Genomic DNA, 26,788 nt, shown 5'->3' on the forward strand with positions numbered 1-26,788 from the left:
TTTGCTTTACCCTAATCACACCATGCCCTCCTGTGCTATAGGCAACAATTATGTTGCTGTAAGGACTCACTGTGATAAGCCTTACCAACAGGACCATTTGTGCTACCTAAACAACTCAACTCCATACAAAGATTTCCCATGTCCTCTCCAGGGTCAAGCCTGTTTAGTAAACCTAAGGTACTCTTGATACATGATTCTCTACATCCTGGTGAATATATCCAAGTATCCAAGCCAAGTCTGACAACCTACAACACATAGTAGGTATCTCTAGGCCTCAGGAGTATCCCTCTGCCTAGTCACACCACCTATTCCTGTGCTGTAACAAACATTTAGTTTCCATCCCTTACTCACTTTACCCACATCCACACACAGGACTTGGTGTTGCACGTACCAGCAGTGTCTAAACCAAAACTTGCCATGTTCTCCTCCAGAGTCTACCCTATTGAATATTCCACATGCAACCCAAATATTATGTTTTTGTATCCTGCAGGATCTAACTCAAGTGCCTTAGGCTGTACTCCATTGCAACTAGACACCTTGCCTTGCAGTAATGGTCTCTAGGCTTCCACATGGTCACAAATCCTAGAGCCCAGTCTAGTCCTAGTATTTCACCCTTTGCTATAGCCAACATCTATGCTCAATCCAGGAATTACTTTACCCATATCTACCTTCAGGAAACCTTGTGCCACATAAAAACCCCACTCAATACCCAGACTTCATGTGGACACTTTTTGGGTTAGGCTGGTAAGTAAATCCCTATCTGATAGTTGTTTTCCACAATTCTGCAATATCTAGATTGGTCCAGCTCTATGTGGTAAATTGCTCTAGGCTTCTGCAGAATCTAATTCCTCCAACTGGCATGGTCCTACCACATTCCACTGTGCTGTAGCCAACATCTATACTCCTAACTGGAACCATCCTACCTGCATCCATCACAAGACACATTTAGATAAATAAACCTCCTGACTACATAGTCAGACTTACCATATCCACACCCAGGTTGTGCCTCGTGAATAACCCCCAATGTACAAATGAATTCTTAATTTTCCACAGGCTGCCTGACCTACTCTGGACACATGTGCCTTGCATTTGCAAGCTTTAGGCCTCTACAGGTTTCAACACCCTTGAGACATTCCTAGTTCCATCAACTTCTTCTGTTCTATAGCCTACATCTAGACTCTCTCAGCACTTAACATACCTGTACCTACCCACTGATCATTTGCTCTACATTTACAACCCCACTCCTTGTCCTGACTTCCCATGTCCTCCCCCAAAATGGAAACCTGATAAATATTTCCCCTACCAGATAGTGTTTCTCCTCATCCCACAAAACAAAGCTCTTGTCTCTCTACCAGTGTCACAGCCTAGTCTTGCCACTTACATTCCTGTGTGTTGCTATAGAGATCACTAGGCTACAACATAGTACCAAATCCAGGGCCCTACTCCTACTACATACTCGTGCTCTGTATCCAACATACAGGTCCTACCTGGACCTGCCTACCTGCATCTACACACACTATGCTTTGTTCCACCTACAGTACCCCACTCCATACCCAGATTTCCGAAGGCCTCCTCCATGAATACCCTGGTGAGTACTCCTTCACAAACAGATAGTTGTTTTTCTGCATCCTTCTGAATCTATTGTGGTTCCCATAGTCAATACTCTGGCCTAGTCTGATCAACTGAGCCTTGCAGTAGCAACATCATGACTTCCGCATGTTTCCAGATCCCATGCCCTGGCCTAGCCTCATCAATTACATATATGCTCTAGCCAACATACGGGATCCAGAAAAGGTGCTACCTGCACCCACCCACAGGACCCTTTGTGCCACCTCCACCCACCCACTTCACACACTTCTGATGTCCTCCTCCAGAGTCTAGCTTGGTATATAAGCCCCAATCTGATACTTGTTTTGCACATCCATCTGGAACTAGCCTGATTTCTACAGCCAGTACCCCTGACTATTCTGGTTCCCTGACCCTTGCATTAGGGATCTCTATGCAGTAGGGTCACAAATCTTTCAGCTCAGAGTAATCTCACAAATCCTCCTGAATTGTAACTAACTTCAAGGCTTCTGATAGGAGATGCCCTACCAGAATCGATCTATGGACGCTTTGTTTACTTAATAGCACATTGTTCCTTATTCAGAATTTCCATATCTTCCTGAGTTGAGTAAAATTGTTGAGTAAACCCCCCAATCAATTCTTGTTTTTGCATATAGGCACTTTTGTATAATATTTACGGGTCCAGCCTTAAATTTATATGAATCCAGGGGCCCAGGAGAGATACTACCATAGGCGCGGGAATGAATCCAGTTGCTCGGAGCTCTTTAGTTCAATTCGTTTATTCCTCAGTCCCCATCATTCAGTCACCAGTTCAATTCCCTCAGATCTCTTCATTTCCTTAGTTCCCTTCCATACCTGAATTCTCTAAATTCCTTTCGTTCCAGTTCTCCTAGTTTCCCTAGTTCCAATTCTCTTAATTCCTCCAAATCCTAGTTCCCTTCTCCTTGGGATGGTCCATATCCTCAGCAGTAACACCTTTTGTTTTGTATACAGCACAAGATTGTAGGGGTTCCTGCTAGAGGCTTCCTGGCAATTTCATTTGCAACCCAAAAGGGGAGAGATAAGAGTGGAGTCAGTTAGCAGTTGGGATAAATCAGAAAAGGAATTTATGTGCTAGAAATATATCCTTACTGTGGTTAGGTGAAGGCATTACAAGTCTATCATAAATGTGTTCAACTATAAACTTACAGGTGATAGGGTAGGGAAAGTCTGTAGGTCACTAAAAGTTAAAACTGTCATTTTTTCCCTCTGCTGCCAGTTTCTTGACAGGGCTGGGGAAGAGTACTGATAAGGGCAATCTGCATCACAGCTTGAAGCACCTGCTGAGAGGAAACTCCCATTGATCTAAGAGGTTCTCTGGGGCAAGGGGTGAGAGAGAGAGAGAGAGAGAGAGAGAGAGAGAGAGAGAGAGAGAGAGAGGCCTTGGTTTGTACAAGAAACAAAGCTTATTCATCTAGTTGGTAGATATTTGGCCTGTGAGACTATAATGTAGTCTCAGAAAATAATGTAGTCTCAGAAAAGACATTTTATCTAAATTCAGGGGAGTTTTCAGGCATCTAACAGATGGCTTGGTAGCTATCTGTTCCTTGCTTGTCTTTTAAGGCTTTGTTTGGGGTTGACTCTATCTTAGGAAGTAGCTTAAGGAGGGTATTTGCAAATGGCAGATACCCAAAACAAATGCTAAAGAGGGGGCCTGGAGCTCAGAGGCAGAAGGTTCTATCTACTTGACTATCTAGGTGTTTGAAATGGAGAGTCACACATACATACACATTTTAAGAGAATTATGAGTACAAGGAATTAATAGCAAGGCACGACTGAATATTAAGCTGCATAACACCAATAGAGCTTGCTGATTGGTTTCCCACTCGATTGACCCTTGGCCTTATCAAGGTATAGCTTATAACATACAGCTGGACTTCTATTTCATATCCCTGTGGCTTGCCACAGGGCATGACTTACCCCAGGTTCCATAGCCTATGTCCAGGCCTTCCCCAGTCCCCTCCACCAGCAAACTCTAGGATTCCTAGTCCCTTCATCCTCCTGTACAGGAAATATCATCTAGATTGCCACCAAGACCACCCCTCCCTCGTCAAACCACAGGTGTTTTGGTTGCTTACATCCCAGTCTCCATGCCCAGACTGTTCAAATCCTCCCATAGTCTAGACAAGTGGGTACCCCTCTGAAACAGATAATTGTTTTCCAAATCCAATGGAGTCCACACTAGAAGATACATTACATCCAGTGACATCTCTAGAAAAGCTTCTTACTCTCACTGGTAGTAACTTCTATCTTGGCATTGTCCCAAATACTTTGCTCCAACTGAGTCCCAACATGCCCTCCTGTGCTACAGGCAACATCTAGTTTCCTGCAAGATCCACTGTAACAACAGCCACAGGACCCTTTGTGCTACCCACACAACCCAACTCCATACCCAGATTACCCACATCTTCTCTAGGGTCAAGCCTGCTTAGTAACACCAAACGTATTCTCGATACATGTTTTTCCACATCCTCCTGAATCTATCCCAGTAATCCAGTTTAGACCGACAACCTACAAAACATAGTATGGGACTCTAGGCTTCAATAGGTTCCCAAATCCCACACCCCAGCCTAGTCACACCACCTATTGCTGTGCTATAGATAACATTTATGTTCCCTCCATTACTTGCCCTATCCACATCCACACATAGGACATGGTGTTGCCTATATCACCTCTCTCTATACCGAAACTTCCCATGTTCTCCTCCATAGTCTAGCCTGTTCAATACTCTACACACAATCCAATACTACTGTTTTCCTATCTTGCAGAATCTAATTCATGTGTCTCAGGCAGTGCCCCATAGGTGTCTGGACTCCTTGCCTTGCAGTAATAATCTCTAAGCTTCAAGAGGGCCCTGAATCCTAGGCCCCAGCCTATTCCTAACATTTCATCCTTTGCTATAGCTAGCATCTTTCCTCTCACTAGGACTTACCCTACCTACATCTATCCTCATCTACCTTCAGCAATCCTCATGCCACTTAAACCACACCACTCCATGCCCAGACTTCATGTGGCCTCCTCCTGTGTTAGCCTGGTGAGCACATCACTATCTGATACTTGCTTTCCACGATTCTTTCAGTATAGAATAGCATAATCCCACAACCAGTGCCAATTCCTATTATTGTCACCACATCCTTGTCATAGACAGCTCTAGGCTTCTGCAGACTCTAACCCTCCAACTGGCCTGGCCCTAACTCTTCTCTTGGGTAAGACCAACATTTATATGCCCAACTGGAATTATCATACCTGCATCCATCCACTAGACAATTTTAGATTTTTCTACCACCTTGCTATATATCTACACTTCCCACATATCCCAGCCCCCAAGGATTAACTTAGTGAATAACCCCCAACACAGCAATGATTGCTTGTTTTTCCACATGCTGACTGTCCTACTATGGCCACCAGTGCCTTGCAGTACAAGCTGTAGGCTTCTACATGTTTTCTAATCCTTTCAGCCAAGCCTAATCTCAGAAATTCCCACTGTGGTATAGCCAACATCTAGGGGCCCTTAGTACTTACTCTACCTCACCCACCCAGGGAACATTTGTTCTGCATTCACAACCCCTCTCCTTATCCAGAGTTCCCATGTCCTCCCCAAAGTTCAAACCTGGTGAATATTTCCCCTACCAGATAGTATTTCTCCACATCCCACCAAACACAGATCATATCTCATTACTAATGTCCCAGCATGGTCTTGTCACTTACATTTTGCATATGCAGTAGTGACCACAAGTTTTCAACAGACTCCCAAATCCAGGGGCCTGCTCCTACACCTACTCCTGTTCTATAGCAAACATACAGGGCATTACCAGGACCAGCCTACCTGCATCTACACCCAGTACTCTTTGTACCACCTACAGTACTCCACTCCATACACAGACTTGCTGAGGCCTCCTCCATGGTATAGCCTGCTGAGTACTCCCTCACAACCAGATACTTCATTTTATCTATCTGTCTGTATCTATCTTGGTTTCCACAGTCAATTCTATGGCCTATTGATCAACTGTTCTTTGCATAGCACCACATTGGCCTCCACAGTTTCCCAAATCCCATGCCCCAGCCTAGTCCCATCACTTCCAAGTGTGCTGTGGCCAACATACAGGCTCCGGACAAGGTGCAACCTGAACCCAACCACAGGACCCTTCTTGCTACCTCCACCACCCTGTTCCATACCCACACTTCTGATGTCCTCCTCCAGGATTTAGCTTGGTTTATAAGCCCCTACGTGATACTTGTTCTGCACATCATCTGCATCTAGTCTGAGTTCAATATCCAGTGCTCATGGCTATTCTGCATATCTGTCCTGTGCAGTATGGACATCTAAGCAGAAGAGTCTCAAATCCCTCATCTCAGACTAGACTCACAAATCCTCCTGTACTATAGCTAACATTGAGGCTATGCTAGGACCTGCCCTACCAGAATCCATCCACAGGTCACTTTGTGTAGACTATACTACATTACTATTTTTTCAGACTTTCCATATCTTCCCATGAGTCTAAATTGTTGAGTACACCCTCCCCCAAATCCATACTTGCTTTTATATATAGTACTGGATATAGGCCAGGTCCCATATACAGTGTCCATGCCTTCCCCAGGAGCATCCACTTACAACCTATAGGATTCCTAGTGCCATCAACCTCTCCTGTGCTGGAGTCACCATCTAGAGTTCCACCAAGATCACCCCTCTGTCATCAAGCCACAGGCTCTTTGGTTGCATACATCACTCTCTCCATTCCTAGACTTTCCAAATCCTCCTCCAGAGTCTAGACAGTTAAGTACCCTGCTGTAACTGATACGTCTTTCCAATCCAGTGGAGTCAAGACTGGATGCAATAGCCAATGGCATCCCTATATTAGCTGCATCCTCTCACTAGTAGTGACTTCTAGCTTTTGGCAGGCACCAATTTTCTTTGTTCCAGCCTAGTCCCACAATGCCCTCCTGTGCTATAGGCAATATCTATGTTCCTGTCACTATCCACTGTAGCAAGACTTACCCACAGGACAATTTGTGCTACCTAAGCAATCCAGCTCCATACCCAGATTCCACAAGTCCTCTCCAGGGTCAAGCCTGTTCTGTAAACCTAAATTACTCTTGATACATGTTTTTCCACATCCTGATGAATCTATCTCAGTACCCAAGCTATGTCTGAGAACCTACAACACATAGTAGGGGCCTCTAGGCTTCAGGAAGGGTCCAAAATCCTACACCCCTGCCTAGTCCCACCACCTATTCCTGTGCTACAGCTAACATATACTTTATTCATTACTTACCTTTACCACATCCACACACAGTACATAGTATTGCCTATATTACCTCTCTCTATAATCCAGACTTCCCACATTCTCCTCCAGAATCTAGCCTATTGAATACTCAACAATCAACACAATACTTCTGTTTCATATCCTGCAGGATCTAACTCATATCCCTCAAGCAGTACACCATACTGGCCTGGTCTCCTTGCCTTGCAGTAATGGTCTCTAGGCTTCAACGGGGCCCCAAATCCTAGACCCCAGCCTATTCCCAGCACTGCAGCCTTTGCTATAGACAACATCTCTGGTCCCTCCAGGAATTACTCTACCCACATCTACCTTGAAGAGACCTTGTGCCACTTTATTGACCCCACTCTATAACTAGGATTCATATGTTCCCCTCCTTGATTAGCCAGGTAAGTACCTCCCTATCTGATATTTGTTTTTCACCATTCTGCAATATCTAGATTGGTCCCACAACCAGTGCCCATGCATAGTCTGGACATCAGCTCCATGTGGTAGATAGAAGCTCTTTGCTTCTACAGACTCTAATCCCTCCAATTGGCCTGGTCCTACCACATTGCACAGTGCTGTAGACTACATCTATACTCCCAACAGAAACCATCCTACCTGCATGCATCTACATGACACATTCAGATGATTAAATCTCCTCACTACATAACCAGGCTTACCACATCCACCTCAGTTCTGCCTAGTGAATAACCCTTACCATACAAATGAATTCTTGATTTTCCACATGCTGCGTGACCTACTCTGGACTCATGTGCCTTGCTTTTGCAAGCTTCAGGCTTCTACAGGTTTCCAAGTCCTTCACCAAATCCTAGTCCCATCAACTCCTTTTGTGCTATAGCCAGCATCTAGATTCCCTCGGCACTTCACATACCTGCACCCACCCATTGAACATTTGTTCTGGATTCACAAACCTACTCCTTAGCCAGACTTCCCATGTCCTCTCCAAAGTTGAAACCTGGTGAATATTTCCCCTCCCAGATAGTGCTTCTCCTCATCCCCTAAAACATAGCTCTTTTCTCTCTGCCAGTGTCCCAGCCTAGTCTTGCTACTTACTTTCCTACATGTTGCTATAGAGATCACTAGGCTACAAAATAGTACCAAATCCAGGGCCCTACTCCCACTACATACTCCTCCTCTGTATCCAACATACAGGTCCTACCAGGACCTGCCTACCTGCAGCTACACACAGTACACTTTGTTCCACCTGCAGTACCCCACTCCATACCCAGATTTCCATAGGCCTCCTCCATGAATAGCCTGGTGAGTACTCCCTCAACCAGATACTTGTTTTTCTTTGTCCTTCTGAATCTGTCCTGGTTCCCACAGACCAAACTCGGAACTAGTCTGATCAACTGAGCCTTGCAGTAGCAACATCTAGGCTTTAGCAGGTTCCCAAATCCTATGCCCTGGCCCAGTCCCATCAATTCCAGATATGCTCTAGTCAACATACAGGCTCCAGACAAGGTGCTATCTGTACCCAAATACAGGACCCTTTGTGCTTCCATCACTACCCCACTCCATACCCACACTTCTGATATCCTCCTCCAGGGTGTAGCTTGGAATAGAAGCCCCTACCTGGTACTTGTTTTGCACATTCATCTGCATCTAGCCTGAATTTAATAGCCAGCACCCCTGGCTATTCTAGCTTACTGCCCCTTGCATTAAGAACTTCTAGGCAGCAGAGGCCCAAATCCTACAGCTCAGACTAGTCTCACAAATCCTCCCGTACATTAGCTAACATCGCGGCTTTTTCTAGGACCTGCCCTACAAGAATCCATCCAGAGGACACTCTGTGTATACTATACTTACATTACACCTTATTCGGACTATCCATGTCTTCCCGAGAGTCTAACTTGTTGAGTAAAACCCCCACTCAATACTTGTTTTTACATAGAGGACTGTTCTAGCCAGATCATATGTCCAGTGTCCAAACCTTCCCCAGCCTCCTCCCCTAGCAACCTCTAGGATTCCTAGTCTCATCAACACCCCCTGTACTGGAGAAGAGAATCTTAATTCCCACTAAGACCACCCCTCCCTTATCAAACCACAGGAGCTTTGGCTGCCTACATCCACATTTCCATGCTCAGGATGTCCATATCCTCGAGATTCTAGACAGGTGAGTTGTGGTGATGTACTATGCACCCCAATAAAACTTATCTGGGGAACAGAGGGTGGAGCCAGCCACTATATTAGACATAGAGTTCAGACAGTGATGGCACATACATTAATCCTATCACTCGGGAGTTCAAGACCACACTGGGAACAGAGCCAGGCGTGGTGGCACACAGCTTTAATCCCAAGACTTGAGATCTCATGCCTTTGCTTGGGAAGCACATATGCCTTTAATCCCAGCAAGTAAGATGGCAGGGCAGAAAAAGGTATATAAAGCGTGAGGAAATAAGAACTCACTCTCTAGAGGTAAAAACTTATGGCTGGCTCCTTCTGCTTCTCTGATCTTTCAGCTTTCACAATATCTGGCTCTGAGGTTTTTTTTTTTTTTTATTATTAGACCTTTTAAGATTCATGTTACAGTGAGTACCCATCTGCATCAGATAACTGTTTTCCAAATGCTCTAGAGTCCAAACTGCTTGGAACATCATCAAATAACCCTAGAATAGTTGCTTGCTCTCACTAGTAGTGACTTGTAGTTTTTCAAAGGGTCCCAAATCTTTGTTCCAGCCTAGTCTTAACATGTGCTCCTGTGTTAGGCAACATCTAGGTTCCTGCAATGACCTACCACTGTAACAAGACTCACAGGACCATTTGTATACCTCTACAACACAACTCTGTACTCAGATTTTCCTTTTTCTCTGCAGGGTTGAACCTGTGGAGCAACCCCAAACATAATCTTGACACTTTCTTCTACATCCTGCTGAATTATCTCAGTACCCCAACCTAGTCAGATAACCTACAAAACATAGTAGAGGCCTCCAGGCTTCAAAGGGGTCCCAAATCCAAGACGCCAGTCTAGTCCTAGAATTTCATCTTTTGTTACAGCCCAAATCAATGTTCACACCAGGACTTATCCTACCCATATCTTCCCACATCTACCTTCAGGACACCTTGTGCCACCTAAACCACCCGACTCCATACCCAGACTTCCTGTGTTCTCCACCTTGGTTAGCCTGTTGAGTATACCTGTCTCTGATACTTGTTGTTCTACAATTCTGCCATGTCTAGATTGGTCCCACAACCAGTGCCCATGCCTAGTATTGCTAGCTCCTTGACATAGCTAGCTCTAGGCTTCTGCAGACTCTATTCGCTCCAACTGGCCTGGTCCTGACACATTCCACTGTGCTGTAGACAACATGCAAATTACCAAAAGGCTCCGTCATACCTGCATATATCCGTAGGACACATTTAGATGATTAATACACTTCACTATATAACCAGTTTTATCACAATCCCCAGCTCTCAGAATTTAGCCTGGTGAGTAATCCCCAACATACAAGTGAACACTTGTGTTTCCAGATACTGACTAACCTACTCTGGCCACATGAACCTCGCAGTTGAAGGCTGTAGTCTTCAAGGTTGCAGAAGATACAGGAGTATCAGTTAGGTCTGGATTCTAAAAGAAAGGAACATAAAACCAAGGGGAGAGGAGTCCATGTTTTACCATTATGAAAGTGGAGGAAATTCAATCATAACTAGATTGAAATAAATGGTTTCAGTACAATCTCCTTTGGCCTCCACTTGCATCTCTGATTCTCATGATCTCCACTGAAAGAATTCGGAGGAGGCACACAACATGAAATACATAAAATAAACAGACATTGTTGCATAGTAAAGTTGTATATTCTTAAGGTGAGAATATGGGAAGTGGACATTGTCAGGGGAAGAAAGCATTTGAAGGGACACGCTACCATGGATGATAGTAGACATTGGCCAGAGAAACCAATGTGTAGTTCTACATGTTTTAGACAGGCATTATACTACTTCTAAAGTCTCTGAAATGGATGTCTTTTTTCAGGGTCATATTTCCATTCAAAGATGAGGCTAGAACACCCATTTGGATTGACTTGTTTTTTTTCCTAACCCTAATCCAAACTTGACTTGACTCTTAATGGGGTTCTTTACTGAAAGCTGCTTACTAGATTTCTTCTAAATTTCCTGGAAGATCACAATATTATCTGTCTACCTGGGGCCAGTGTTAGACTCAGAGCCCACTCTTTTGACCCATTATGATATTCATTAGCTTCATTTCCTAGTTTTATAACTAATCAAGAAGGAAAGGTCAATCCTCATGACAAAATGTTGTAGAGGGAAGAATTACTAACTCTAAGGATATTCTTAAGAACCGTATAGAAACCAACTATTCTATTAGCTACTATTCCATAAGTATAATTTAACACTACACAGTGGTTAATACTTGAACCAGAAGCCATAGGTTGCTAAATAAAAAGCCTGGTGCCAGGTATTGAAGATGTGGAATTTTTCAGCTGGAGTTGTTGGTCAGGGATGCCCCAGACTACCCCTAAACAATACAGGCTATTGGCCTTGCTCTCTCTTGCCCACCAGAACTACATGGTAAGATCCTATTACTGAACACACCATATACTTTTCATTCCAAGACATGGAGAAATCAAGTTTTTACTGACCATGTAACTTCTTTCCTGCTGGCTAGTTTTTGTACTAACAGAAGGTACTGTGTAGGCTGGTGAGTATGTATGAATGGAAAGATCATTGGCAGTCTTATCTAGCTAAGAATCTTGCAAGTTATATTAATGAACAACATAGCAAAATATGTCCATGAATGCAATAGTGGAACAAACTTTATGGGGATAGCCAACTGCTTAAGAGTGAACTTAAGGCCTGCTCCATAGAAAGCAACACATGCCTGCTGCTGTAACCCTTGCTGAGAACACATGGCTATGGAGCTCACAGGACCCAGGATTGAACCTAATACTATTATTTTGCTAAATGAATGAAGTATCAAACTGGACTATAATTCGTATTTCTATAACTACAAATCAGTGCACTTCTTAGACCTCCTCAGAGAACTTCATGCAGTAGATTGTGGTAAAAAAAAAAAAAAGCATTCAGAAGTGGTCATCCTACAAAAAATAAGTAGATATGAAATGCTCAGCTGCAAAATGGACATCTATACCCCTCTCCTCAAGGTTCACAGACCATTGCAGAGAGCATTTAAAAAGATTTTAAGAGTCAAAGATGACAGAAGACAAGAGTAAAATAGTGTCCTCCAGACATGACAGGGCCATTGCTCTGGTGAATTCAAAGCAGTTGTGGTTGCATGGATAAGGCCTGCATAAGATTAAGCCAATTAGTATTCCAGAATGCACTGGGGGAGGGCTCAGGACTCTCCATGTCTAATTGGAACACTACTGACAGTTGGTGGCTTCTAGAGAATTATGACAGAATGAGAATGAAATCTGTAGTATCAGTTAGTCACTAATTCCTTTTTAAACTTGATTTTTAAGAGGTTTGCTTTTTATCATTTAAATGCAAAAATTAGGAATAAAAATGTGAATGCTTAGTCACCAAGGAGTGCAACTGTTTGAGAAAGATTAGGAGGTGTGGCCTTGTTGGAGTGGGTATGGCCATGTTGGATCAATAGACTAGTAACTAAGGCAGGGAACAGGAGTCAGTTTGCTTTAAGAGTGTCATCTATGATAAGTCAGCCATGCTCAAGTGGATTTTCTACACTCATGATTAAATGAGGAGCTTGGACTGAGTAGGTTACTATAAGAGAAAAAGACATGAAGTGGGTAGGGAGGTTGTGCTTGGATCTGGGAGGGATTAGTTAGAGGAATGGAAAGACAGTGCAGTCAAAATATATTGCATGCATGTGTGAATTTTCAAAGAATTAACAAACATTATAATAAACATATATGACTAGGCACCTAAATTTAAGAAACGGAAACTATTACAGTAAAATAATTTTACTTAAGTTTTGGCTAAGTGTGTGTGTGTGTGTGTGTGTGTGTGTGTGTGTGTGTATGTGTGTGTGTGTGTGTGAAATTTAAAGTCCATAATACCTGTGGCTATCTTCCAATTTATAGAAAGCAGTGCGACAAAGTTTCAAGTACATGAGTGAGACACGTTGGCCCATTCATGGAGACCTTGGGCACATGTTGCCTCTGTTCTCAGCTGTGGTATCAGTTCTGGATAAGGGAAATACAAGGACTTAATGGTTTTCCATTTTGAAAATGAGAGTGGTTCTTCCTGGGATGAAGAAGTCCCACTCATTAGGCAGGAGTCATTGGTCTATAAGCTCATTCCTGTGGTAGACAAGAGCAGAAATCTTAGTTCCTTTTCCTTTGGAATCAAACTTCAGCTCCCCATTCCTGTACTCCTGTTAATCACATGATTTTACCATATGAAAAAGAAGGTGCTAGCCTTTTAGTATAACTGAAGTGGAGGAACATGACTATACCTAATTAAAATATTTTCCCTGGCCGGGCGGTGGTGGCCCACGCCTTTAATCCCAGCACTCGGGAGGCAGAGCCAGGCAGATCTCTGTGAGTTCGAGGCCATCCTGGACTACCAAGTGAGTCCCAGGAAAGGTGCAAAGCTACACAGAGAAACCCTGTCTCGAAAAACCAAAAAAAAAAAAAAAATTTTCCCTTACCAGAGCTGTCGAATAGGAACAAAGTTATACTAATATGTATCATACATTTTCATTTCCTACAAGTTGCAGTCTGATGATATACCTCTGCACTCTTTAATGTAAAAACCACAGTCTCGTCTCTTGTTACATTTATATTCTAGTTTTATTAATTGCATTCATATTTTCATTCCTAATTGTTGCATTTAAATGATATAAAAGCACCTCTTTAAAAAAATCAAGTTTAGAAAGGAATTAGTGACTAGTTGATATTATGGATGAGGACATCACAGCATTATGATTACATTTTTCCCATTTTCCACTTCTCATCTTGTTACTAAAATAGTCTTATGTCAAAAATATCCTCAACATATCCCTTCTATAAAGGCAGGATTTTTAAATCTACTATATATGCTGGCCAGTTTAATGTCACAAGACAGAGTCTTTTGGTAAGAAGGAATCTCAACTGAGAAAATTACCTCATCCAAGGTGGGCCTGTGAGTAAGCTTGTGTGGCCCTTTCTTGATTGATAATTGATGGTGAAGTGTCCACCTCACTGTAGGTGATACCACTCTTGGCCTAGTGGTCTTCAGACCAATAAAAATAAACAAGCTGAGCAAGTCAGGAGGAACAATCCAGTAAGCAATACTCCTCTGTGGCCTCTGCGTTAAGATCCTGCCTCTAGGATCCTGCCCTATTTGAGTTCCTACACTGACTTTCTCCCATGATGGACTGTGATGTGGAAGTATAAACAAAATAAACCCTATCCTCCCTAAGTTACATTTGCTCATGCTATTTTAACACAGCAATAGAAACTGCAACCAACACACTGAAAATTAACAAACTTTTATGAATGTTACATAAATATAGGCAAGTTTAGAACATAGTAATAGATTATATTTAAAGACAATATTTATTGACAACATTGGAGGTGTAAAAAAATTTTGTGTAACACCCTATGTACTCTAAGAAGTTGAGTTCAACCACCTATCCTCAGTAAGCCAATTAAAAGATCCAAATTAACATTAGGAAGAAGAAGAAGAAGAAGAAGAAGAAGAAGAAGAAGAAGAAGAAGAAGAAGAAGAAGAAGAAGAAGAAGAAGAAGAGAGAGAGAGAGAGAGAGAGAGAGAGAGAGAGAGAGAGAGAGAGAGAGAGAGAGAGAGAGAGATACAGAGACAGAGACAGACTTATTCAATGTGGCCACATTGGAAAGAGGGATAAGGAGATCCAGAGACCCTTCGAAGTCTCTGATGTACATCTGAGGTTTTGAAGTGAGATTAAAGTTTAACTAGAGGGCCAGGCATGTTCATATCTAAGCAGTTGTGGTCAAGATGTGGCTTCTACCCACCATCAACTCACCCATCACTGTCTGATCTTTAGTCTTATCTGGCAAGGTGATTTGGTAGTTAGAACTGTGTGAAAACTCTTTAAGGAGGTAAGTTCTTCTTCTGGCTAGAGACCTTTCCTTAACCAAGCATGAGATAACTGTAGAAATTCCCATTACTTTGAAGTCTATTGTTTCAGTAATGTGATAGATTGACAGACATAAGTGTCTCTTTAGTATACCCTCATCTCTGCTAGACCTGTCATGGAAGCAGCCCACTCTGAAGGCCCTGCTAAACCCCAAATTTCTTATAAAGGATGATGAAGCTTATCACTTCCAATTACCATTACTTTCTCTGAGATGTGATTAGTATATTCTAATATGCTGAGTGTTTGGTGCTCCTGAAAGACTTTACAAACATTATAGGGTGAGGTATAAGAGCAGCAGTTGTCTAAAAGCTAATGTGTCTTCTATTTGGGGGGATAGTACCGTCACTCACACACATCACCTCAGATAGGTTGTAGCAATCCACACTACTAAGTTTTGCCCTGCTCTAGTAAAATATTTTGGTTCAGGTACCTAGTCTTCTTCATCCATCTCTAGGAGATAAGGTAAAAGGAGGACATTTGTTTTCAATGCCCCATCCATTATGTCAATGTGACTGACAGTGCATTTGTGGTCTGGCCCTCAACTCTGTGGGGCCTGAAGTCCCTTCTTTGTCATATGCATACGCAAATTCCCTTCTTTGTTATATACCCAGCCAAATTCCTTGTCTGGCCTGCATCCCTATAGACCCTAAATACCTGCCATGCCATATACTCACTCTAAGTCCCCTCTGTGTCTTACACCCACTTAAGTCACTTGTCTGGCCACTGACAATTTGAGACCAAGGTCTTTTTCTTCTCATATACCCATCCAAAGTCCCTCCTTTATCATGTGCCTACCCAAGTTTCTTGTTTGCTCCCAAACCTTGTGAGACCCAAATCCTCTCTTGTCATATACCCACCCAAACTCATTCTCTTGCTATGTATCCATTTCTCTTCCTCTTTACCACTTCGACCATTAGTGCCTAATGCTTTGTGGAGCAAAAAGTCCCTTCGTTGTCCTATGCTTATCCAAATACTCTTCATTGTCACATACCCAACCAAATTCCTTGTCTGGCCTACATCCCTGTAGTACCCTAAATACCTGCCTTGCTATATACCCATCCAAAGGCCCCTCTGTGTCATACACCCACCTAAGTCATTTGTGTGGTCCCTAACCACTTGATACCAAGGTCTGTTTCTTCTCATATACCAATCCCCAAGTTCCTCCTTTATTATGTACCCCCTCCAAGGTTCTTGTCTACCCCAAACATTGTGAGTCCCAAATCCTTCCCTTGTCATATACCCACCCAAACTTCCTCTCTTGCCATACATCCACCATTTCTCTTCCCCTTTACCAGTTCCACCATTAGTGACTCACAAAGACACATAAATTTTCAAATTGGAATGCATTTATTTTTAAAAGTATAATTTTGAATTTTATTGTTTATAGGAATGGGAATTTCCTGTCTTTGAGATATTGGCTATCCACCTTGAGACTCATGGAGCTTGCCTCAGAGGGGCTGGGTTGATCCTCAACGGTCTTTGAGGGTTGATCTTCAGCTGGCTTTGCAGGTTGTTCCACCAGAGGCTGTCGCTGCTCTATCAATGGTGAATCATTACCTTTCTTCTGAAAAGGTGGAGTTACTGCTTCAGCATCAGTTGAGGAGCTTGCTTCAGAGGTATTGGGTTGATCCTCAACAGGTGTTGCAGGTTGTTCCAACAGAGGCTGTGGCTCCTCCATCAACAGTGAATCTTTGCCCTTCTTTGGCATGGGTGTAGTTATGTCTTCAGCATCAGTGATGGAGCTTGCTTCACTAGTAGTAGGTCGATCGTCTGCAGGTTGTACTGGTTGATGCTCAGCAGCCTCAGCAGGTTTCTCTGCCAGAGGTTGTGACTCCTCCATCAATGGTGAATCTCTGCATTTCTTTGGAGGGGGTGGAATTACTTCTTCAGCATCAATCATGTAGCTTGCTTCACAGGTAATGGGTCGATCCTCAGCCAGTTTTGTGGGTTGATCCTCAGCAGGCTTTGTGTATTTAACCTCAGCAGACTTTGCATATTGCTCCACCAGAGGCTGTGGCTCCTGCTTCAATGGTGAATCTTTGCCTATCTTTGGCATGGGTGGAGCTGTTTCTTCAGCATCCGTCATGGTGCTTGCTTCACATGTAGTGGGTTGATACTTAGCAGGCTTTCCAGGTTGGTCCCCTAGAGGCCGTGTCTCCTCCATCGGTGGTGAATCTTCGCCTTTCTTTTGCTCTGGTGGAGTTACTTCTTCAGGATCTGTCATGGTGCTTGCTTCACAGGTAGTGGGTTTATCCTTAGCAGGCTTTGCAGGTTGGTCCATCAGAGGCTGTGACACCTCCATTGGTGGTGAATCTTCGCCTTTCTTTTGCACTGGTAGAGTTAATTCTTCCGGATCAGTCATGGTGCTTGCTTCACAGGTAGTGGGTTTACCCTTAGCAGGCTTTGCAAGTTGTTCCATCAGAGGCTGTGACTCCTCCGTTGGTGGTGAATCCTTGCCTTTCTTTTTCACGGGTGGATTTAATTCTTTAACATCCTTCTTGGTGGAACTCCTTTTCAGGGCACATTTCCCACGTTTGTTGGTCTTTAGGCCCTGGAATGGCAAGAGGGAGGACAGAAGAGTTAATTTAGGGTGAAGGTCTTGATAAGCATGTGAAGGGTTCTTTGTCAGAACAGGTGAGGATAGGTAAGGGGATTTAGGCCAGGCCAGAGAAAGGTGGTTACTTTAGGCAAGAGTAAATCAGCAAAGGAGGGAGCTTGGGTAGGGTGGGTCATCTCACCGTTCCATTAAGAATGCTTGGGGGATAAAGTTTGTAGGCCGCCTTGGTCTTTATCGGTGTGACAGGATTAGCCACTGGTTGAGTATTCATCGAAAAAGCAGAAAGATCCCCTCCGTACACGGATTTCTTGGTCACATTCGCCATTATCAGGGTTTAGTTGTGTTACCTTCGAGAGGTCTCATCAACTGCCACAGCAGAGCAGAGCAGGCCACACCCCTCAAGCCTGATTGGTCATCAAGATCTCAACCAATAGTGGGCAAGCTTGAGCTCTGACATCACAAAGCATGACTCTGACCCTGGTGAAGGAAAGAACAGCAGGATGTACCACTGGGGACACTTCTGTTGATGGGGGGGAAGATACTTAGAAGGCAAAGTAACTCTAGTTTTAGAAGGAGACTTCCCTTTAACAACTCTAAGGCTATTTTCCACGCTATCCATCTTCATATATGCGCTTTAGTTGTGGCAGAACACACAACAGAGCATTTCCGTCTCTAGCTTCTTCCCCAAGACTCCCCCTGCTCGATGGCTTATTCCAGTATGTCTTTCTTAATCTTGGGCTAATATCTTTTGTTTCTTTCATTTTTCTTTATTAAGAATTTTTTCTACTCCCCTCCTCCCCCTTCCTTCCTTCCTTCCCCAGCCCTCTTTTACAAGCCACCCCACATCCCCACATTTCCCCAAATTGAGGTCTCCCAAGGGGAGTCAGCAGAGCCCAGCACACTGAACCTGGTCAGGTCCAAGCCCCTTCCCACTGATCCAAGGCTATGCAAGGTGTCACACCACAGGCACCGGGTTCCAAAAGTCTGCCCATGCACCAGGGACAGATCCTGATCCCCCTGCCTGGGTGGCCCCAAGCAGTTTGAGCCAAACAACTGTTTTCCATATCCAGAGGTCCTAGTCCAGTCCCATTGGGGCTCCACAGCCACAGTTCACAGTTCATGGGCTTCCACTAGTATGGCTGATCATCCTCCCATCATGATCTCAACATCCCTTGCCTGCAGTATCTCTCCTCTCTCTCATCAACTGGATTCCCGGAGCTCAGCCTACTGCCTGGCCATGGATCTCTGTATCTGCCTCCATCAGTCACTAGACAAAGGCTTTATGATGACAGCTAGTTTATTTTCTAGGCTGGTCACTAGAGTAGACCGGTCCAGGCACCCCCTGGACCACTGCTAGCAGACCAAGGTGCAGTCAACCTTTTGGATTCCTGAGAGCCTCTCCAGCAACCTGCCTCTTCCTATTGGGCTAATATCTTGAATGTCTTTCCTAAAATCATTCCCAAGTAACATTTCTGTATTTGAATATCGTTATATATGTCAAGCATCCTATCAACCTGTACTATAGCAAACATCTAGGCTCCCCCGCAGGACACAGACCCCTGCTCACAACCAGCTACAGGACACTTTGCTCTACCTACTCTTCTTTACTTCATATACAGATTTCCCATGTCCCCCTCCATGTCAAAGCCTGTATTGTACCCTACTACCCTATACTTGTTTTTCTGCATATCACAGTATCTCACCTGGGTCACAAAGACTAGTCTTGTAGCCTGTGTCTTTCAGTAGCTACCTCCAGTCTTCCTCAGGGTCCAAATCTGTCACCCCACCTAGTCTCACCACTAAATCCTATAGCCAACAACTAGGCTCACTCCTGGACTGGCCCCATCCACATCCACTCACAGGTCCCTTTACAAAATTTACACCATCACATTCCATCCATAGACATCACAGATCCTGCTTCAGGTTCTAGCCTGTTGAATGGGCGTGTGTGAGTGTGCATGCTTTTGAGTGCGGGAGGGCCTGTGTGTGCATGCACACACACAGAAACACACACACACACACAAACACACACCCTTGAATATTTGTATTTCCTTATTACTCTGGACATAGTGAGTGTGACAAAGTCAGTACCCAGGACTACTTTTGCTGTGTAGTTTTATAGTAGTGACCTCTAGGCTTCCACATGATCCCAAGTCAGGCTCCCCAGCCTAGTCTCAATACCTCCTCCTTTGCTGTGGCCAACACATATGTTCCTGTAATATGCTCATTCACCCACAGGACCCTTCCACCACCTATACCAGCTCAGTCTATACCCAGTCTCCTCACATCTTCCGGTGTTCAGCCTACTGAGAATGCCACATACTATCAAATACTTGTTTTTCTTTTTTTTTTTTTTTTTTTTTTCGAGACAGGGTTTCTCTGTGTAGCTTTGCGCCTTTCCTGGAACTCACTTGGTAGCCCAGGCTGGCCTCAAACTCACAGAGATCCGCCTGGCTCTGCCTCCCGAGTGCTGGGATTAAAGGCGTGCGCCACCACCGCCCGGCCTTGTTTTTCAACATACTGCGAGATATAACCTGGAAACCATAAGCAATGCCCAATCTTAGTCTGGACTCTTTGCATTGAAGTAGTGACTTCTAGGCTTCAACAGGGTCCCCAGACACACACAAGGCTAGTCAGAACAACTCTCCCTGTACTATAGCCAATACCACCAGGTATTACCCTCTACATCAACCAATAGGGCCCTTTATGCTACCCATACCTCTCCACAACATACCCAGATTTCCTACATCCCCTTTCAAGGTCTAGTCAGGTGGGCATATCCTCACTTTGTGCTTCCTTCTTCATATTCAGTGGTATCTATCTTAGATAGAATAGCCCCTGTCCCATTGTAGAATGGCTTCCTGCACCTTACAGTAGTGATTTAGGACCTTTGTCAGGGTGCCAAATCTCAAACAACAGCCTGATCCCACCACCCATTGCTCTTCTATATCAAAATCTAGTATCCCTTGACACTTAACATACCTTCACTGACCATGGAACACTTGCTCTGCATACCCAACCCTACTACGTATCCATCCTTCCCATCTCCTCCCCAAAGTTGAAACCTGGTGAATATTTCCCCTACCACATACTGCTTTTCGACATTCCACAAAACAGATCATATCCCACTGCCAGTGTCCCAGCCTAGTCTTGACACTTAGTTTCTTGCATGTTGCAAGTGTGACCACTAGATTTGAACAGAACCCCCAAACCAGGAGCATGCTCTAACTACCTACTGCTATTCTGCAGCAAACATACAGGGTCCTATCAGGACCTGCCCTCCATGCATCTACACACAATACACTTTGTGCCACCTATATTACCCCACTGCATACCCAGAGTTCTCAAGGAGCCTCCTTCATGGTATAGCCTTATGAGTACTCCTTCACAACCAGATACTTGTTTTTCAATATCCGTCTGGATCTATCTTGGTTCCCACATCAATACTATGGCCTACCCTGATCAACTGAGCCTTGTAGTTGCAACATCTTGGGTTCTGCATGTTCCCAAATTCCATGCCCTGGCTTAGTCCCATCACATCCAGATGTGCCCTAGACAACATACAGGCTCCAGACAAGGTGCTACTTGTACCCACCCACAGGATCTTTTATGCTACCCCACCAGCGCTCTCCATACCCACACTTCTGATGTTCTCCTCCAGGGTCTAGCTTGGTATATAAGCCCCAATCTGATACTTTTTTTGCATACCCATAAGGATTTAGCCTGAGTTCAATAGCCAGCAGCCCTGGCTAGTCTGGCTGCCTGTCCCTTGCTGTCTGGAGCTCTAGGCATTAGGGTCCTAAATCCTGCAGCCTATAGTATAACTCCCAAATAAGTGCATACTTATTTTTTCTACATCTTGATGGAACTAGCCCTTGGTACACAGCCAGTGTGCCTGCATATTCTAGAAACTACAACTTGAAGAAGGAAGTACTAGAGTTTCTCAGAGTTTCAGTTCCTGAAACACAACCTGGTTCCACGAACTCCTGCTGTGCTGTGGCTAACATATAGGCTCCTGCTAGTACTCTCTCTACCCACATCCATGTCAAGGACACTTTGAGACACCTATAGCACTCCAGTATGTTCCCAGACTTTTCCATGTCATTCTCTAAGGTCTAGACTGTTGAAGACCCCTCCCCATATCCAAATACTTGTATTTCCACATTGGCCACACAAGTCTGGTTCTAGTACCCACAGACAAAGAAATGATCTAGTCTGTCCCACCTTGCCATCTCCTAGCCACCTCTAGGCCTCATCAGTGTTCCAATCCTATGCCCCAAGGAAGTACTGCCATCTTGTTCTGTGGTATAGCCAAGATTGAGGCTTCCACTAAGACTTGCCCTAATAACATCCATGCACATGGCTCTTTGAGTTGCCTACACCACCATTCTCTGAACACAGATTTCCCACATTCTTCCTCAAGATGTAGCCTAGTGAGTATACCCCCACTCAGTACTTTGCTGCATCCCATGGGATCTAGCTTGGATTGAATAGTCATTGCCCTATTCTAGAATGATCCCTAAGCAACTCAGTAGAGACCTCTATCATTGTCCATGGTCTCTAAACTCAGGCCCAAGACTACTCTCACCACTGACTTCTCTGCTAGCATCTAAGCTTCTGTCAACAATGCTCAAAGGACCTCTACCCTCAGTGCCCTTTGTGCCACCCACATCACTCCACTCCATACCCATGTTCTTCCCTTTATTCAAGCCTGTTGAGTACACCACCCCCACACAATATATTTATTTTTCCACTTCCTACAGGATCTAGCCCAGGTATAGGTCCAGTGCTCATACCTAGTCTGGCCAGCTATGCCTTGCAGTAACAGCCTATAAGCTACTGCAGGGCTCCAAATCCCTTATATTGGCCTAGTTCTGCCACCTCCTTTTATGTTACAGTTGGCTATATTATTAGTGTTCTAGCCTGGACCTGACCTATCAGTCAGATAACCACACACAGGACCTTTGATGCTGTCCATAGCACCACATTTCATACCCAGACTCCCTATGTCCTCTTCTAAAGCCTAGCTTACAAACTTGTAGATACTTGTTTTTCCACATCCTACTGAATCTAGTCCTGGCTGCAGAGTCAGTGTGCCTGCATACTCTGAAATCTGTATCTAGAGTTTCAATTCCTGAAGCATACCCTAGTCCCAGGAATTTCTGCAGTGCTGAAGACAACATAAAGACCCCTGCCACTATACTCTCTATCCACATCTTCATAGAGGATACTTTGAGATAGCTATACCACCTTAGTAAATCCCCAGATTTTTCCATGTCCTCCTCCAGGGTCTAGACTGTTGAGTAACCCTCCAAACAACCAGACACTTGTTTTTCTATATCAACTGGGTAAACTCTGGTTCAAACAGCAAAGACGACCTAGTCTGGCCCACCTTGCCTTCTGACAGCCAACTCTGTTCCTCAATAGTGTTAGAAATCCTATACCCCAGACTAGTTCCACTACCTCCTTTGGGGCTATAGTCAACATCCACGCTTCTACTAAGCCCTGGCCTACACATAATCACTTATAGGACACTTTGAGCTTCCTACAACTTCTCTCACCAAACCCAGAGCCCCTTCCTCCCTCTATGGACACTTGTTACATATAGTAGGCTCTAGCTTAGACTGAAGAGACACTGTTCCATTTTGTATTGGCACCTGATCAGTGTAGTAGAGATCTCTTTCCTTCCACAGGGTCCAAAATCTTAAGCCCATTGCTAGTTTTACCATTTCCTTATATGTTGTAGCTAACTTCTACTCTCCTGACAAGACCCACCCTATCTACCTTTATCAACAGAGCCCTTTGTCTTGCTTATAGCATCCCACTTCCTACCCAGTCTTCTCATGTTCTCTCTGTGCGTCAAGCCTGTTGTGTACCCCCACACACAAACTGCATACTTGTTTTCCATATCCCATGGGATCTAGTTGCTACCCTGTAATGGTACGACCTCCAGTACATTGCAGTAGTGACATCTTGCTTTTCCCAGGTTCTCAATTTTTATGCCTTATTGTGCCCTACATCTTCCTCCTGTCCTATACCCAATACCTTGGCTCACACCGTGGTCAGCCTACTCATATCCACCAACAGGACTCTTTTTCAAGCTTATATGACATCACTCCAAACCTATATGTCCCAAGTCCTCTCCCATGGTCTTGCTTGTATCTTCTTCACTGGATCCTTGTTTTTTCCACATGCCAATGGATCTCTTCTGGTTCCCATAGCCTGTGGCCAGATCTAGTCTGGCTACTAGGACTTGCAATAGTGACCCCTTGGCTTCCATACAGTTTCAATTATTACACCCCACTCTAGTCCCATCACCTCATCCTGTGTTCTTCCGCATCTACTCTTCCACCAGATCCCTCACTATTCACCCACAAGACTGTTTGTGCTACCTAAACCACCCCACTCCATACTCAAAATTCCTAGTTCTCCTCCAGGGTCTAACCTGTAGAGTATCCACCCACTCCTACACTTAAACACTGGGTACTTGTATTTCACAGCCAGTGGTATCTAGTCTGGATGGAATAGCCTCTTGCCTCCTGTAGAATGGCACCTACACCCTACTTTAGAGAACTCTACTTATGTACGGTTGAAATCACAAGCCTAGGCCTAGTTCTTAACACCTCCATTGGTGCTGCTGTCCAGCCAGGACTTGTAATAACCACCTCCACCTACAAGACATTTTGTACAGGCTGTGCAGGCTGTGCCATCCCACTCCATAATCAGTGTTTCAGTGTCTGTTGCCTTGGTCAAGGCTGTTTATATTACCACCACCTTGACCTCAGCTTGTCTTGACATCTCTAGCTTTCTGCATATTCTCAAATACTATGGTCCAGCCTACTTTTACCAAATTCTCCTGTGCTGTAACCAACATCTAGGGTTGCCCCAGGACTTAGCCTACTCACATCTACCCACAGTACCCTTTTATCTGCCTACATTGTCACACTCTAATTCCAGACTTCCACCAGGGTCTAGATTAGTGAGTATCCTGAGTTGTTATTTTTGCTCTATACTAGTGAGTCATCCCCTCCTCCCACCACTGGATACTTGTTTTTCACATACTATGAAATCTAGCCTAGATTGAATCACCACTCATTCTTAGAATGACTACCTGCAATTTGCTGTAGAGATCTATCACCTTCTCCATGGTCCCAAATTCAAGCCCCCCAATAGTTCTCCAATCTTCCATCTGTAATATAGCCCATATCTAGGTTGTCAACTTCATCTGGTCTACTCATACTCACCTACAGAATATTTTATGCTGCTGACACCATATCATTCTATACCTAAACTTCCCACTCCCTGCCCCCCAGGGTTAAGCCTGTAGAGATTACCACCACCCTAATATACAAGATAACTTGTTTTCTGTATTCTGTGTGATCTAGTCTGGGTACAATTTCTGGCCACCTTTGCCTTGTTGTAGCTTACTCTATACTCTTCGTTGTACCCAAATATTTTACCCTAGAGCCAACATCCTGGCTCTAGCCTAGACTTGCCCTATCCTCATCCACTCCCAGGACCCTCTGTGCTGCCTATACCACACCACTTCATGGGCTGATTCACCAAGTGTTCCTCTAGTGCCTAGCCTCTTTGCAGCACCCAAACAAGCACCCAATCTTTTAGACTATTGACACACTTTTGTGGATTTTTCTGTTATTGCTGACCTACTAATCTGGTGTCTAATCCAGGATAGCACAGTGCATTTGTTTAGTTACTATGATCAAAGCTATGAAAATGTCTGATTTTAAAAAAATAATATATTAATTCTTTTGTAATTTAATACGATGTAATTTGATCATATTCATTTCTCCATCTACTCCTGGGTGGACCCTAGTGTCCCTAGCCACCAAACATTTTATCCTTTTTAAATTACTGTTGTTATTATCATCAATTATCATTATTATTATCATCATCACATCAAGTCCAAATGGTACTGCCAACTGCTGTTAGTATAAGGCCTATCCTGGAGCATGGTCTACCTACCAGGGGTCACAATCTTAAAAGAGTCATGACTCTTCTATCCCAGCAACTATCAAATACAAAGCCCAGTATCAGAAATGGGTTGCCTCCTTTGGAGTTGTTGGTCAATGGAGTACCATAGACTCCCAAACATTGTAGGTTACTACTATTGCTCTTGGCTATTGTCGACAATTTGATGGTAAGACCCTGCTGCTGAAGATACCACATATTTGAGTACCAGAATATGGATAAATCAAGCTAGTACCAACCAGGAAGATAGTACTGGAAGGAACTTTTCATACTACCAGAGGATAAAAGTAATCATTATTTTTATCCATACGGTCAATGTGCAAAGAATAAGAGACTGTGGAGTGCTCAGCCCTAAATGGGCCATCAATATCACATCCATCTCCTTAAGGCTCAGGGATCATTGTGGAATATGGAGTGGAAAGATTATAAGATTTAGAGCTGGTGGATGACTACAAGGATGGTGTATTTTCAATACACAACAGGAAATTTGTAACAGAATGCAGAAACAAAACTATGAAAGCTCAAGCCAACCAAATCTCCGCATGGGGATGATGGTATTGGCAAGAAGTCCCACCCCTAGTGCAGGAGCTAGGAAGTTAATGTTCCCCCTTTTTATAACTCAGTAAGTGTAATTACTGTTGTACCAATCACAAGGGTGTGGATTCATCAACTGGAGCTTGGTCAACCTACCATGATCCATACACCTAAAAACAAACAATCACATGAAAACAACATACTGTCCCTTTCATAGCATCAACTTTGTGTCACTCCCATATCTATCCTAGAATATTGATAGACTCCATCTTGTGACTATCTTCTGTAGGCAACCATTGTTACAATGAGTTCACGAGTGCAGTGGTCCTGTTATATCTAGAAAACATGAAATTATTGCTTTTGTGATGGAGATGAATTAGAAGTTAAAAGAAGAGATATGATATAAGCTTAAGAATTTAGGAGTTACTTGTGAATCAATTATATTCCAATTTCACAATTGGTTAAGAATAACATTTTTATTAATAAAGTATAATAATTTCCTCCTTATTTTATTAAGGATTTTTATCTTTCCTAATTTTATTGTGGCATAATTCGCAAAATTTCTACATACTTATCATGTGAAATGTCAACATCCTAAGTTAAAATTGTGATTTATTTACATTAAAAATGTTATTGAGGGATAATGTTTTAGTTACTGTACTATTGCTGTGAGGAGACACAATTAGCAAGACAACTTATATATCACTTAATTGGGGGTTTGCTCAATTTCAAAGGGTTAGTACATGATCATTATAGTGTGGAGTTATAGAACACAGACAG

At 43.6% G+C, this 26,788-nt stretch overlaps 1 protein-coding gene across 8 annotated transcripts in view; it reads left to right on the top strand.

The window, feature by feature from the left end:
• Nucleotides 1-26,788, top strand: part of Dmd (dystrophin) — a 2,092,376-nt gene that overhangs the window by 441,734 nt on the left and 1,623,854 nt on the right. The gene's annotated exons all lie outside the window — the stretch shown is intronic.

Source organism: Peromyscus eremicus, chromosome X, assembly GCF_949786415.1.
Source record: "Peromyscus eremicus chromosome X, PerEre_H2_v1, whole genome shotgun sequence".
Taxonomy (NCBI): Eukaryota; Metazoa; Chordata; class Mammalia; order Rodentia; family Cricetidae; genus Peromyscus; species Peromyscus eremicus.